The sequence below is a fragment of the Hemicordylus capensis genome, chromosome 2 (genome assembly GCF_027244095.1).
Source record: "Hemicordylus capensis ecotype Gifberg chromosome 2, rHemCap1.1.pri, whole genome shotgun sequence".
In the NCBI taxonomy this organism is placed as follows: Eukaryota; Metazoa; Chordata; class Lepidosauria; order Squamata; family Cordylidae; genus Hemicordylus; species Hemicordylus capensis.
The window spans coordinates 199,857,200-199,873,004 of NC_069658.1; the positions used below are offsets into that span (position 1 = coordinate 199,857,200).

The window sequence follows — 15,805 nt, forward strand, 5'->3', positions numbered from 1 at the left end:
GCTTTGGAATGTGCTCCTTGCTGAAATAAGAGCATCTCCTTCTCTGTTTGGTTTTAGGACCCTGAAGGTGTACTTGCTTTCCCAGGTTTTTAATTAAAATCTAAATTTTAATGTGTTTATTTATTGAGACTTTTATCTGTTTTTATAAATTTTAACATATATATATATAATATTATATTATGAGTTAACTTGTACACTGCCTGGAGATTTCTGTATCAGGCAGTATATAAATTAAATAAATAAATGCATACATACATACCAGTAAGGGCAAGACTTCTTGGAAGCCACACATCTGGAAGTCTTTTCTTCATCTTAGATGTGACAACTTACTGCCATTTTTCTGACAGTGGTTTTGTGCCCTTAATAGTTGCCAGTGTGGCAAACAAATAGAGCACATGTGGCTAACTGCATCTCTATGCTTATAAAAGCTAAAATTCTCCCTTGCATGGGACTGTTAGAGGCACAAAGTCTTTGCCTGACAGAAAAGCTGGCAACCCTAAGTGTGTGGGCATGTACACACATAAAGGGGGAGCAGCTGGCTTTAATTACCCAGGAATGAAATAATCTACTCTGAACATCCTCAAACACTCTTATCATGGCAGATGTTCCTAGTTGGAACCTTTGCTCTGATGTGTAGAAATTCACTCTGTGAATCTTTCCCCAACATGGAGATAAAAGGATAGGAAAAGGTTCACCAGCTGAATTTCTGCCTGTCATAGAAATATATAAAGTATAGGAGCTCTGAAAGGAAGGCGACTGTTTTCATCCACCATGATTGATGGCTGCATTTGCTTAATGCAGGCCTGGTCAACTCCCCCCCCGCCCCCACCCAGCTGTTTTTGGACTACAACTCTCATAATTCCCAGCCGCGGTGGCCAATAGCCAGGGATTATGAGAGTGGTAGGCCAACATCTTCAGGAGGGCCAAAGTTGAGCAGCCCTAGCTTAATGGGACTTTGCTGATTAGCCAGCAATTAGGGGCGCACCTAGGTTATTTTGGTGCCCGGACCAGAATGGCTTCAGAACCCCCTCCCTCCTGTGAGTTAAAATTAAAAGTTGTTGTTTTTTTTTTAAATTAAAAGTTATATGCCTCAATTTCCCCAAAAGGTCCGGGGGGCCTCCTGCCATGCTGCCACCCCACCCCACCACTGCCCTGCTAAAACTTCAAAAATTCTAGCCATGCCAAGTGCACGGCCAAGGTGTAGGGGTGAGCCAAGCAGGCCTCCCTCACCCCCGTGATGGCATGGGCAGGCGGAGCGGGGTTCGGGAGCAGCCGCTGGGCTTGACCGCTTGGCTTGTGGCCCTTGAGAACTAGGAGGAAGCTCTGGCACACCTGCACAGTTCTCAAGACCTGCACAGTTCTCAAGGGCCGAGCGGTGGAGCCCAGCAGCTGCTCCTGAGCCCCGATCCACCTGCCAACGCCACCATGGCCGTGGGGGGAGGCCTGCTAGGCTCACGCACACACATACACCTGGCGGCTGCACCCATGGCAGGGCAGGGCAGGGGTGGGGTGGGGTGGTGGCACGGCAGGAGACCCCAGGCTGGGTCCCCAAGGTCCGGGGGTAAGAGCGCCTGTGCAGGCAGTAGTCAAAACTATTACTCCCTGCTGAAATAAGAGCCTCCCCATCTCTGACAACTTTTAAGAAGTCTCTAAAGACTTATTCCCCCCCCCCTAAGCTTTTTAACTAGACTGTGGTTTTAAATTGTTTTAAGGCCTTCATTTTTATCTGTTTGCTGTTGTCAACCGCTCGGAGTCGGATGTTTGGGGCGGTCTACATATTCAAGAAAACAAACTAGAAGATAGGTACCTATTATGGAAATTAGAGGGTTTCAGACTAACGAAAGTAGCTTAAAACATTAGTATCAAGAACTACTCTGGTCTGTCTAGTTTAGCATTAACAGTGACCTGCCCACAAGCAACAGGGATGGCATGTTCACAGCAAGGGCAGAGCAAGATGGTAGTGGGCCCTGTATTGGACCTTCTTTGCCTCCCCCCCCCATGTACTGTATTTGCTGCAGAAGAGCAAGCTATTGCCCAACCGGTGGGGGGGCTCTCTCAGGGGCCCAGGGACATTTGTCCTCCCCACCCACACACACTGTTCAATTACAGCTTTTCTGCCTGGTTCACAGACAAAACAAGAGATGAAATTGAGAGAGGCTCTGTTGTCAAGCACGTGGGATAGGGCCTTCTCAGTCATTGCGCCCAGGTTTTGGAATGCTCTCCTGGCTGGAATCCGCTCCTCAGTCTTCTTTTTAGGGGAAAAGTAACAACATGGCTCTGCACGCAGGTTTTTGAATGAAAGTATCTATCTTCTATATAAATAATTCTCTAAGACATACCCGTTGCTAATCCCATGTGTGGCAGCTCTCGCGAGAGTTCGTGAGCGAGGGGAGGCGGAGAGGAAAACGACAGCAGCGGGGAACATAAGGCCAACAGACAGGCCAGTGAATGGGCAGGCAAGTGGGCGGGGAGAGAAAATGGCAGTGGCGGGGGGAGAGAAATCAAAGGTGGCAGTGGTGTGGGGGAGAGAAAGTGAGGGTGGCAGTGGTAGAGAAAATGGTGGTGGTGGGGAGGGAAGAGAAGGCGGCAGGTGAGGGTGGGGAGAGAAGGCGGCAGCCAGCCAGGAAAAGCAGCTGGCCAGAGAGAAAAAACAGTGGAGGGGGGAAGAAGGAAGAGGAGGGGGGAGGGCTGAGAACGAGGGGCTGAGAACAAGGGAGAACTAGAGGTGCAGATGCTCTGCACCTGGGTCAGCTAGTTGTTGTTACTGCTGGTGCTTTGTGTTTTATGTATTTTTAATGGGTTATTACATTTTTAAATAGAGATTATTTTTATATTATCTATTCTTTTGTATTTTAATTATGTATTGTGTTGATTTTTAAGATCGTCTATACCTTTTGTATTTTAATTATGCATTGTTTTAATTATATTGTAAACTGCTTTGAGATTATTTCATTGAAAAGTGGTATATAAATTGAACAATAAATAAATAAATTCATTCTTTGTTGTTGGATCCTGTTACCGAAACAGCTTGTCTTGGGGCTGCAAACAGCATCCCTCTATGTGATTTGGAGTTGCAGGCTTGCAACTTCCATCTTGGACACTTGAGCTTATGGGACCGTGAACTCTGCATATGCCCATATTTGGCAAACTATGCAGTTTGGTCTCTTGACACAAGCAAACATGGGGCAGCACTGCCCAAGGTCAGAATAACAAATTACTGTAGGGATACCCCCATGGCCACTCTTACAAAAGGGGAGGAAGCTAACAAGCTGACCCAGGTCAAAGAGACCTTCACAAGAGAAATAGCTGACTCAATTTGCAATGGGATTTAACTCCCTAATTGCTCTCACAATTACCCAGATAAGCATGTCACACCCCCAGTCTCCTATCCCAACATTAATGAGCTGGCAAGGAGCCAGAGGTAGAATCCTTAACAGAAAAGGAAACCTCTCTCTCTCCCAGGAAGAGATGTCCCCATCTCAGATAAGGCTTTTGAGCCCACCCATCCAGCACCCTACACACACCTCTCGACCAGCCAGTCCATCTTTTGTTTCTGAAAGAGCACACCCATGCAAACATGAACTTCTTTGTTACATGCCAGTTTCAGCCCCTGCAGTCATGGCGCCTGACCTTTGCATTGCCCCAGGGCATGATTTTGCCTATTGAATTCCTGGTTCCCTAGCTTGTGAGTGGCAGCTCTGCATTGCTTCCTTTTCTCTTTCCTGTTTTTCTCCGGCAAGGAAATCAACCTGTGCACTCCAACCTGCAAGTGCATCCAACACACCAATGGACCGGGACCAGTAATACTAACTACCTATCCCTTCTGAATCTCCTTGCTCCCTTCTTTCTTCTCTTTAAGACTACATCTGGGTCTTTTCTCAAGTAAAACCTTAAGCTGATTTAATTGACAATTAGGACCTCTATGTGAGACTCTAGTTAATATTGCTAGTTAAGATTTTGCTGCCTCCTCACCTTGCCTAATGAATATTTTTCTCTTCCTATACCTCGATTATCCCTACATAAATCTGATTGTACCATATTTGTCATCCTCATTTCCAGACCAAAACTTTGCAGAAAATGATACTGTAATAAACTGTTCCATATAGTCACGCTGATTCCCCACATTAGCCCCAAAGCCCAATTGGAGTATTTAGCCAGCACCCCAGAACAGTTTCATTATTTGGCATCTGGTAGACATCTATACTGCCTCTGAACATGAAGGCTTTACTTCTAGTAATCATTGCTTGTACTGACAGACCTGTTCTCCATGCAGCTGTCATCCTTAAAACCAGAAATTGTTAGCAGCCATCACAACATCTTGTGGCACTGAGTTCCAAAGGTAAGTTATGCACACTGTGAAGAAGAATGTGTTTGCTTTAAAGTTGCTGTCTGTAGATTTTAGTGGCTAGCAGGTTTTTTGCACTGAATATGAGAAGGCTAATGATCTTCCTCGGCTCACTTGCTTTATCCCACTCAAGACTTTTTAAGAGGGCTGCGACCTCTTTTGACTGGCTCTGCTCTTTTGCCTTTAACACATATGACATACAGAGGGCAAGAAAAGCTTTACCTTATAAGTGCCAATACTGTAGACTATTAAAGGCATAGGAATAATATAGCCAGTGCTAAAGGGGCAGCCCCAGCCTTTCTTTTATTCCACGTTTAATGAAAAGACTCGACTGCTTACAGCTTTTCTTCAAATGCATTAAGAACTGACGGTCACCCCTTAGAGTGAGAAAACTGGGATGGTGACCACTTGAACTTCTCCAGGGATTCCCAGATACCCAAGTCTGTCATATCTCTGCCATGCACACATCCCTTATGCCTACCACCATCTTTTGAATACGGGGCTGCATTTAAGGCACTTTAGCAGCTGCTGTCCTTGACCCCAATGCACAAGCATTTCTCATTGGACCCCCCACTCAGCTGGGAACATGAGCCCAAGGGGCTTATACTACAGCAGCTGGAGGCTCATAAAATCACAGCCCACCTGTCCCACTGATCCCTAGTCTGGAACATGGGTGGGTTTTCCTGGAGTGGAGGGGGGAGGGAAGGAGGGCAAAGGCTGTCACTTGTCACCACCCAGTATGAGCTTTATGAGCTTTTCAATTTCTGCCCGCCTTGTGCTCAGATTTTTATATCTTGGGCATTCACATGGTGCTGGGTTACTGCCGCTTTTGCTCCTACCTGGAAGTGTGATCCTAGATCAGAGCGGTGAGTGGTGCTGCTCAGCCTCTTGGGTTTCCTTCCCAGGTGTTCACCACTCCGGTCTCCAGGCCTGCTGCTGTGCAGCAGGTCTTATGCCCGGAACAACCCCCTCATTTCTCCAATGTCTGGAATGTTCGAAACAAATATGCATGTCTATAAGTGCCATAATAAATGAAGAAGTATAAGAGGGGGTGGCTGAAATCACCCCTCCCCCTTGTGCAAGTGGATAGTGGAACATGGGAGTAGTCTGGATGCTGCCCATTGTTATTCTATTTAGAATATATATTTATATTTACACATTCTATTTATAATTGATGACTGGATACCTCTGTGCACCTGAGGCAGGACATCAAATGCTGCTGCTACCACCCCACCCCCTGTGGGCACCCTTCTAAGAGGGGGGCAGGAGTGCATTTTGCTGCCCCACTGGCACCCCAGTTACCTGCCTGAGGCAACCACCTCACCACCTGGAAGGACCGGCCCTGCTATTTATTTATTTTGCTTTTCAAACCAATAGCTCACAAATGTTTAAGCAGCAAAGTGAATGAGAAGATTCTAATATATATATATATGAGACACCATCATCGGCCACTGGGAGGGATGCTGGGCTGGGCTGCACAGGGACACGTGCTTTCCTCCTGCTTAATATAAGAGGCACCCACAAAGAGGCAAAGGGTGCCTCTTTGCCTGTTAGCAGGAGAAAGAACTACTGTAAAACAAACACCCTTCCCGATAGCTAGGTGTGAATCCTAGAAGAAGTTCAAGGAGTCTTCTTCCCAGCTTCCTCATGGCAAGGGGTGATCTGAACATTGATCATCAATTCTTCATGCATAAGAAAAAAAGCCTTCAGCAGTTGAGTCTTTCCCTCTTTCTTTTTAAAAGTGGAAGAAAATAAAATAAACCATATTAATTTGTACAACATTAGCTCGAATGTTGGCAGCCACAAGATTCACTTTGGGGGTACCTTCTTTTTGTCCTTCCCATTAGTGTAAAAATAATTACTTTTCTAATTAATTGTGACAGTTGCACCTCACCTGCAACCCTTTCATTTTAAATATTCATTATATTACTTCTGAATCTTGTGTCTGCTGCTGACACCATTTTCATTACACTGCTCTTTACTCCTTTTTACTTGGTAGCAGGCAATGACATTAGGGTTGGAAATGAACCAACCAGAGATCCAGGACTCAATGAAAAGATGTGAAGTTTATTTTTTAATATGATGTTTTTCTTTAGGCTCCAATATATATAACTATATCTAGGCTTCAATATATATAGAACCAGATATAATTAGAGGTTTAGTTCAGAATTTCAGATATTATAAAAGAATTCCAGTCTTTTAATGAAAATCAATGGCTATGGTCTCTAGAGTGAGTTCCCTTCTCCACTTAGACCCAGACTCAATTTTCTTGTTCTTTTAAAACCGTAATTTTCTACTATCTCTGGCTATAGACTGTGTTAAACACAGTTACTCCTTTAACTGTTTCACACCAGCTGTTACTAAATATCCACTATCAGACCCAGGGGTTCTGAGGTAAATTGTATATCCTCCCTGAAAGTCTGCTTTCTCCTTTAATAAATACCCTTTTCCTTGATCCAATTTCCTCCTCCAAAATCTCCTTTTAGCACCTCTGTTTCACCTCAAAGCCAGATTTCACTTCCCTGTCTCCAGAACCTTTTCTCCTCAGCCCCAAATTGGTTGCCATGTGGAAAAGAGGACAAATCTCCTGTACCTTCAAGAGATGCACAGAAGCGGGAATTTCAGCAGGTGCAGCTTGTCATGCAGGGGAAAGAAAAGCTGCACCTGCTGAAATTCCCTCTTTTGTGCCTCTCTTCAAGGGACAGCAGACTTGTCCTTTTTTCCAGATGGCAGCTATATTTGATGCAAGTCAGGCTAGACGGCTACAAGCCCTTGCTCACAATCTCCCATGAAGAACACAAGTAATGCTGTTAAGTGATGGAGTGGTCCAACAAGACTGTATATACATTTTATATGAGTCCTAGATTTGAGGGGAAGCTTTCTGTAGCAACAGCTTTCATGACCATGGAGGGCATTGCTTGAGGTTCAATGCCAGCGCTTCTTTTTTAAATGAAAGAGTCTGGAAAAAATGTTGCTGAAGGGGGCTTTCTCACACTCTCTTTCTTTCCCACGCTTGGGTTCTAGATGCAGGGAGCCGAATAGTGTGTGAAGATTTGGACCAGGAAGATCTGAGCTGAGGTGCCTAGTACTCAACCAGCCTTGGGTTGTCTTGGGCATTTGCTTTCTTTCACATCTCACGGGGATTTTTGGAGGAAGAGCAGGATAAAAATGTGCTAAATATAAAAATGGGTCTGAGGGCATGCAATGTTGCATCCCAGTGAAGCTGAACAAGTCTACATCTATCACAGGTAACAGTCTAAAAGAAAGGTGGGCTACTTGTGTAATCAAAACAGCCCACCCACCCCCTATATATATTTGTTTTCATCAGTGAGAATGCAGTTGAGTATCCCCGGCTCCCCGGCAAGATTTGCCATGTAGCTGTCAGGCTACATGTTACAGCATTTCTTTGGGGCTTCCCGAGCAGAAATTTGACTTAAAAAACCGAGGATGGATTTCACCTGCAAAACCGGTGTTTTGTTAGATTTGAGGCTGTTTGCCTTTGTCTGAATGTGGCATTTGCATAAAACTAAAACTGAATGAATTTTCTCACTGATTCCTATAGCTGTAGATTCAGTTTGTGTGTCTGGAAAAAAATAATAATAATCTACCATCTCTCCCCTAACCCCTTCAGCCCATTCTAGTACCATCATTGGTAGCTTCTTGGTTTTACTGCACTGACACACAAAGGAATTGCTTGCCATCCTTCAGTTGCCCACAGGGGGGCCCCTTTGTGCTACCAATTTCTACCATTAGCTTTGGGCATACTACTGCCTGGGTTCAGTCCTCTGGGTAATGGGGAAATCAGTGCTACTACTCAATATGGAGAAAGACCAAATCTGTCTTGCTCATCCTTGCCGGAGTCCATAATCTGTGACAGCAATTCTACTGTGGTGCATAGAAAGGAATGGCTGCTGCTTCTAGTGCACATGTGATTAAAAACCTCATTGTGCAAGATCACGACATTACCTGGTCTTCCTACACAGAAATTCATGCTTATTCTCACGAGAAAGTGCCTTCTGTGTAGGAACTGTGTACTCTAAGAAACTGTGAGTCAACTTGGCATCCAGCTAGGCCAGAAGTGGCCAATCGGAGCCTCCCCAGCTGTTGGACTACAACTCCCATCACCCCCAGCCACAATTTATTGTGCCTGGGGATGATGGAAGTTGTAGTCCAGCAGCTGGAGAGCCTCAGGTTGGCCACCCCAATCTAGGTATTGTTGGAAGATCAAGTTTCCCTCTACCTTTCCAATCACCTTCATGTCTCCCTCAAAATTCTGCATAGCAGAATTTCCTGTCAGTGAACTTGCTACTGATTTTTACAAATGGATATAGAGCACAGTCAATTGGGGAAGAACCTATATGGGGGACCATGTGACTTTGCTTTTAAAACATCACTGGTTGCCAATATGCTTCCAGTTCCAGGCATTATTTAAAGTGTTGGTTCTTCCTCTGGTTTTGTCTTTAGAGCAATGTTTACCTTGTGCCTGGGGATAATGGAAGTTGTAGTTCAACAACAGCTGGCGAGCCAAGGTGGCCTACACCTATTTTAGGTTATGAGCCACTTTGAGACAGGGAACCATCTCCTCATTCTTCGGTCCATTTTCTCATTGCTTTTGCTATGTAAACTGCATTGTGAACATTCTGTTGAAAAGTACCTATATAAATATGCTTAACAAGAATGATAATCATAAGTAATTGAACAATGGCTTGGGGCTAGGATACTGGAAGGGCTGCCTCACCCCGTAATAGGAGCCCACTCACCTGCTAAGATCAATGGGGTGGGTCCTCTAGTGTGTCCCACCATTGTCTGGTATTTGGTTGGTTGGGACCCAAGAGCAGGCCTTCTCTGCAGTCAGATCCACATCCTGATCCAGACTCTGACTCTCTCCCTAAAGTGACCTGTATGGCCCCCCACCACACCTTCTAGCTTTTCATCGGGAGGCCAGAAGTTCTGCATAGATTATTATGCAGTGTCTGCTACCTGGCATCATAAATTTTGCAGGCCATGGGGACAGCCAGGGCAATGAAGCCCTGCCTGCTGTAAATCTTGTTCATCAACACCACTTGTTGGTGAGGTTTCTGCAAGCATTGATTGCCTTGTTTTCAAGCATATCTTCACAGTCATGAGGGCTAGAAACGTGTAAAAAAGAACACTAATATTTTGAGGAAGCTGACCTGCAGCCTTGATTGATAGATTGATTGATTGCCATCAAGTCAGTGTCGACTCTTAACGACCACATAGATAGATTCTCTCCAGGATGATCTGTCTTCAACTTGATCTTTAAGGTCTCTCAGTGGTGCATCCATTGCTGTTGTAACAGAGTCCATCCACCTTGCTACTGGTCGTCCTCTTCTGCTCTTTCCTTCCACTTTCCCCAGCATTATGGACTTCTCAAGGGAGCTGGGCTTTTGCATAATTTGTCCAAAGTATGATAGTGTGAGCCTGGTCACTTGGGCCTCCTGCAGCCTTACAGTTCTTGAATTACAGCTGCCCACCCCACCCCACCCCCCTTAGCTATTTGTTTCAGGAGCTTAGGCCTAAAACTGGGGGGAATTGTTGGGAATGCAGCCTGTGGATTTCATTCAGGACCCCTTGATCACTTCCCCAGTTATCTGAGCACCAGTGGCCCATGTCAAATCCTGCAGTTGCTTTTCCCCCCTGTGCTGCTGTGAAGTCCTGGGGATACACACGGCCCCTGGCAATGGCAGACTTTCTCAGCAGGCCCACTTAAACACAGAGCTGCTCTTTGGCAGCAGCAGGTGCCATGAAACCTCCCTGGCCGGTGGTGGAGGGAGGAAGCGCCTCAGCAGGTGATTTCCCCATGTTAATTTCATGGCATTTAACGAGCTTGGCATTAGTCGCAGCTCATCCATTGGGCACTGATTGCTCCCCGACTGCTAATGATCTGCTTTCATTCACTGGAAAATTTGCCTGGAGGAGGAGGAGGGAGCAAGGAAGTTTGCCGGGGAAGCCCTGTTTGTAAAAGCTCACCACAGGAGGCCAGCATCTGCCTGTGTGATGCTCTTGGGGCGGTGACTTCTCAGCCTCCATGCTGGGCAGTGAGCAAAAGCCAGGGTGGCAGTGAGGATAATAAGGCCTTCAGTACCCTTGGAGGTCGGTTGAGACTTGGAAAAGAGATAAAGGAAGCAGTGGTGCGGATTTTATTTGGGGATTGAATAAACAGGCAAGGCTGCCGCCTACTGAGTCAGACCATCGATCCGTCTAGCTCAGTAGTATCTGCACTGACTGGCAGCAGCTCTCCAGGGTTTATTATTTTTAATTTCCCATTCCTCTCTGGAAATGCGAGGGGTTGAACCTGGAGCCTTCTGCATGCAAAGCAGATCCTCTACCACTGAGGTACAGCGACTCCCCATAAGTGGTATAAGGGCCAGCCTTTTAAAAAGGGAGTGGGTACATTCAGGTGGTCACCTTAAGTGGCGCAGTGGGGAAATGCTTGACTAACAAGCAGAAGGTAGCAGAACAGTTGCCAGTTCAAACACCTATATTGGGCAGCAGTGATATAGGGAGACGCTGAAAGGCATCATCTCATACTGCACGGAAGGAGGCAATGGTAAACCTCTCCTGTATTCTACCTAAAGAAAACCACAGGGCTCTGTGGGCGCCAGGAGTCAGAATCGACTCAACGGCACACTTTACCTTTACTTTACATTCAGGTGGGGTCTAGTGACTAAGAAGTTGCGCTGTGAATCAGGTGTGTCCCCCCCCCCCGCCCTATTCAGATCTCAGCTCTGCCATGAACTGAGGCACCACATGGCCTTGGGCAGGCCACTTCCTCGCAGCCTCAACTGCAACCTGGAGATAATACTAGCTACTTACCATAAGGGCTGTGGCAAAGACATCAAGATAAAACATGTGAAGTACTTTGCATGCTCAAAAGCACTAAGACAAAGGCAACGACTTATTAGGTAAAGGTAAAGTGTGCCCTTGAGTTGGTGTAAACTCCTGGGGATCACAGAGCCCTGTGGTTGTCTTTGGTAGAATACAGGAGGGGGTTACCATTGCCTCCTCTCGTGCAGTATGAGATGATGCCTTTCAGCATCCTCCTATATCTTTGCTGCCTGATATAGTACCAGTGGGGATTCAACCAGCAACCTTCTGCTCATTAGCCAAGCATTTCCCCACTGGACCACTTAAGGTGGCTACAATTTATTAGAGGGTGGGTTATTTTAGCCATGAAAACCAGCAATTTAGCCTCCAAGTTCTGGGGCAAGTTTAGGCTTCTGGCTACCAGAGCCTGGAAACAAGGAGGGGGTGTGGCCCTCACCTTTGGGGCCCTGCTTGAGATTCTCAGGCTTGGCCACTGTTGCTGCCAGTGAAGCTGTAATCTGATTTCAGCATGTTGGGCCTCACACTTCAAGCCTTTCTTCTCTTTCATGTCATCTATGAGTGAACTGTGAGTGGGGATGGGATTAACTCTGCATATGTCCAGAGACACTGGTATCTTATCACCATTGAGCCTGGCACTCCAAAAAGGCACCAGGATGAGGTCCTGGCCCAAATTCTGCCCTGGAAAGAATTTGTTCTGTGTATTCTTTTCTTTTAAGCAGCACATTTCCAAAACTGGGCTAGTGATGATGGCCCCTTCTCACTGAAAGGGGCTACTAGGCCAAAAAACTTGGAAGCCCCTATAAAGAGCTCTGTGTGTGTGTGTGTGTGGTTTTTTCCTCAGTCAGTGCAGGAGCTAAAGTTCCCCATTTGTTCCCACGTCTGTAGGTGAATGCTGGCAGATCATGCCTGTGTACGCACACCCCTCCCACACCTCTCCCTCCCTCCCTCCCTTCTGTCTAGTTTGTGAGGATTCCAGTGTAAAACAGGCACATCATGCTGCAGCGCTCATCGGACTGTGCCACTTCAGAATGCACGCACGGGAGCGGGCAGAAAATAGCCTGGATGAAAATGACCTACATTTGGATTTCCCTGCATGTGCAAAAGCTTACATGCCACGGGCAAGGTTAAGAATAAAAAAGCCGCATGCTTTTTCTTGGCATGGTAATGCAGACATGGGAAGCATCAAGCATGCAGCTATTAAAGGCACAGAATCTTTGCCAGGAAAAGGTGGCAAGCACTCCTAGAGCCGTTCCTCCCTCCCTGCAGCACAGTGCCCCCTTGTGGTTTGGCGTGGCACTGAGCTTTAAGACAATGAAAGGAGAGGCGAGTTCCCCTGTCTGAGCCTCCCACTCTCACGGCGGCGGTGTGCTGCTCAGGTGTTCTCCGGAGGCCTCTTTGCTGACCGAGTTTGACCCCAGACACCGGGTGAGATCGGAGTCACTCCGTGCCTGAGGCCGCTGCAGCCTGTTCTTCCAGCAGCGGTTGATGAGTTAGCTCTCCTCTGGCTGTCTCCAAAAGTCTGCCTGTCTCTCCTCCGCCCGCCCCGTCAGGACACCCTTGCCTGTTCTGCTCACCCCCTGGCCACCTCCTCTCCTCAGTGACCCTCCTCAGATCCCGCGATGTACAAGCCCCAAGGAGGAAGAGCTGTCATTCTGTGCCGCAGCAGGAGAGAACGAACAGACAGCAAAAACCAACAGATCTAAAACACACATTGCTGCTGGGCATGCAGCAAAAGGGCAGGAGAGAGGGAGGACTCCTCTGCCGCTCAAATCCACCACAGGCAGGGTTTTTCCCCCTAGGAACTAATAGTCTGGGCTGGCCAACCTGAGGCTCTCCAGCTCTTGGTGACTACAGCTCCCATCATTCCCAGCTGCAATTCCTTGTGGCTGGGGATGACAAGAGTTGTAGTCCAGAACCTCAGGCTGGCCGGCCACTCCTAGACCACATTGGTGTCCTTCCTGTCTCCATGAGCAATTAAGAAGCGAGGAGCTGCTTTTTCCCTCCAGAGACCAGTGAGCAAGTCTTCTTTTGCTTTATTTCTTCAAAATATATACACAGACAGGAACATCTCCAAAAACAAATTAACACACCCACTTACAAAAGTGTATGGCGTTATCGCTGAGAAACGTGCTCATTCCCTCCCATCCGTTCCCCCTGCTCCTGCTTGTGCACTGCAGCGAGTGGGAGTAGGCCCATGGGAGGTGGCCCAGGGAAAGGCAGGTCCCTTTGGATCCAGAGGTGCCCTGTCTGCTGTTCATTACAAGAAGGCAGACCTCTTGACTTGTTTTGCTGCAACTAAGGTGGCCATGCCTATGCATACGCACCTGGGATTAAGTCCCAATGGATCCAATGAGACTTGGAAATAAACATGCATAGGGATGAACTGAAGGGCTGCAGGATTTACCGCTGCAGTCCTAATTTAGGCCTAAACCTCATTCAGCTCAGTGGGACTTTGAGCCAAACTGGATGTGACCAGAGAGTATTTTGTCTTTTTCTTTTGCAAAAGGTGACAGCCCTCCCCGCCCCAGTTTGGACTGGGGCTATGGCATGGGTTGGGTGGGGGGACGACTCTAACCCTTTTCTCCTGCTGCATGGCCTCAATCCAAATCATCCACTACCACCCCTGCTAATTGTGCCCATAATATTTCCCCCTCTATAGTGCATAACTACTGCTTGGGGTGGGGAGGATTTTAAGTCTGGAAACAGATGCTCCCCCTTCCCTCCAAGCCATGATCCAGATCTAAATAAGACCCGAGAATAACTGCTCTTAAAAAGATCAATCCTGGTGGACACAGAGAATGGGAAATAGCTGAGCAGGAGTTCATTAAAAAAAACAAAAACCCAACACTATTAACCAAAGACTTAATAGGGATTATGGTTTCCTTTGGACTACAAAGATCCCACTTAATGTAAATTATTACTGTCCCTTTAAGAACCTTGCTTTTAACCAATCGTTCTGCTGTGCTTCAACAGTTTCTGCTTTGCATCTGATGAAATGAGCTGTCGCCCACAAAGCTCATGCTCATATATATAATTAAAACGAAGTCAGCACAGTGGAACTGGCTTCTTTTACTGTTTTTGCAGTGAGAAAGGTTAAACTGAGTGACATAGGAAACTGCCTTATACTGAGTCAGACCACAGATCCATCTAGCTCAGCATTGTCTACACTGACTGGCAGTGGCTCTCCAAGGTTTCAGGCAGGAGTCTTGCCCAGCCCTACCTGGAGATGTTGCCAGGGATTGAACTAGGCATTTGATCCTGGTTATCTATCCTGGTTAAATGCTGGAGCAGTTTGCCCTGAAATTCTGCGTTCTCACTATCAGTTCTGCAGGGCTTGCTGATCCTGGCTAACTGTTTAACCAGGACCTTTGTGATTGTGAGAATGCAACCTGATTAATACAGGATGTGTGTAATCCGTTCCCTCTAGGACCCAGCAGCTTAACTAGGAATCAGAGCTTAACTGTGGAGGGAGGAGCCCAGCTGATCCTGAAGTCAGATGCAGAGAGCTACTGTGGAATGAGAACAAACAGTAAGTTTCTAGTTCTATCATTCTATTAATGAGCTAACTGTGTCCTTTCAATGCATGAGATTCCCTTTGAATGTAATTTGACTCATTTACAGCCTGTGCAGGCTGCCATCATAGGAAACATAGGAAGCTGCTATATACTGAGTCAGACCACTGGTCTATCTAGCTCAGTATTGTCTTCACAGACTGGCAGCGGCTTCTCCAAGGTTGCAGGCAGGAATCTCTCTCAGCCCTATCTTGGAGAAGCCAGGGAGGGAACTTGGAACCTAGATGCTCTTCCCAGAGTGGCTTCATCCCCTGAGGGGAATATCGTACAGTGCTCACACATCAAGTCTCCCATTCATATGCACCCAGGGCAGACCCTGCTTAGCTATGGGGGCAAGTCATGCTTGCTACCACAAGACCAGCTCTCCACTCCTCTCCCCATCCTCTTTTGAAGTAGAACAGGCTTAATCTAATCCAGAGTTTCTTAAACCTGGGTCACCAGAATCCAGATGTTGTTGGACTACAATTCCCACTATCCCCAGCCATGGCCTTTTTGGCTGGGGATGATGGGAGTTGTAGTCCAACAACATCTGGGGAGCCAAGGATAAGAAACCCTGGTTCTAATCTGTTTAATTGTATACATGTTTACTCAGAACTAAATTCAGTGAGGCTTACTCCTAGATAAGTGTGCCTAAGATTGCAGTTCATTAAATGGCTGCTGTGCATGTCTCAGTCATTCTTGGGTAAATTGTGCTGTGTGTGCAGATGGGAGGGAAGCAAGGTAGGCCCTAAATTTGGAAGACTTTGTCTCAGGAGGAGATATAGCAGACAAGTTTGTTGCTGGACAGGAGAGAGCAAACTGCTGGTGTTGGTGCTGGTGCTGATGCTGCAGTCAGTAAGAGGAGAGGGGTTACAGCTTCTGCCCATGCTGCCTTGATGTTGGCTACAGTACCAAGCAGCAGCGTGCCCTGGAAACTGAGCCTGGCACTGGCACTAGTGAGGTGAAGGTGTTAGAAGTGAAGGACTATGCGCTGTCTCTTGTCTCAGTGACAGTGGAGGACAGATTAGTGAGTCAGAGGGCTAGAGGGTCAAGACAATGG

General features: G+C 46.8%; 2 protein-coding genes across 5 annotated transcripts in view; one reads left to right on the forward strand and one right to left on the reverse strand.

The window, feature by feature from the left end:
- Nucleotides 1–5,289, reverse strand: part of LOC128345262 (TBC1 domain family member 15-like) — a 41,271-nt gene extending 35,982 nt beyond the window's left edge. The window contains exon 1 of the mRNA XM_053296962.1: nt 5,185–5,289. The gene's annotated coding sequence lies outside the window, so the exon portion shown is untranslated. The remainder of the gene's footprint in view (nt 1–5,184) is intronic.
- SMUG1 (single-strand-selective monofunctional uracil-DNA glycosylase 1) overlaps nt 1–15,805 on the forward strand; it is a 147,950-nt gene that overhangs the window by 8,047 nt on the left and 124,098 nt on the right. For 3 of the 4 annotated variants that reach the window (XM_053296966.1, XM_053296964.1, XM_053296967.1), the window contains exons 2-4: nt 4,274–4,339; nt 7,370–7,593; nt 14,622–14,723. The gene's annotated coding sequence lies outside the window, so the exon portion shown is untranslated. The remainder of the gene's footprint in view (nt 1–4,273; nt 4,340–7,369; nt 7,594–14,621; nt 14,724–15,805) is intronic. The other variant, XM_053296968.1, reaches the window with a different exon arrangement.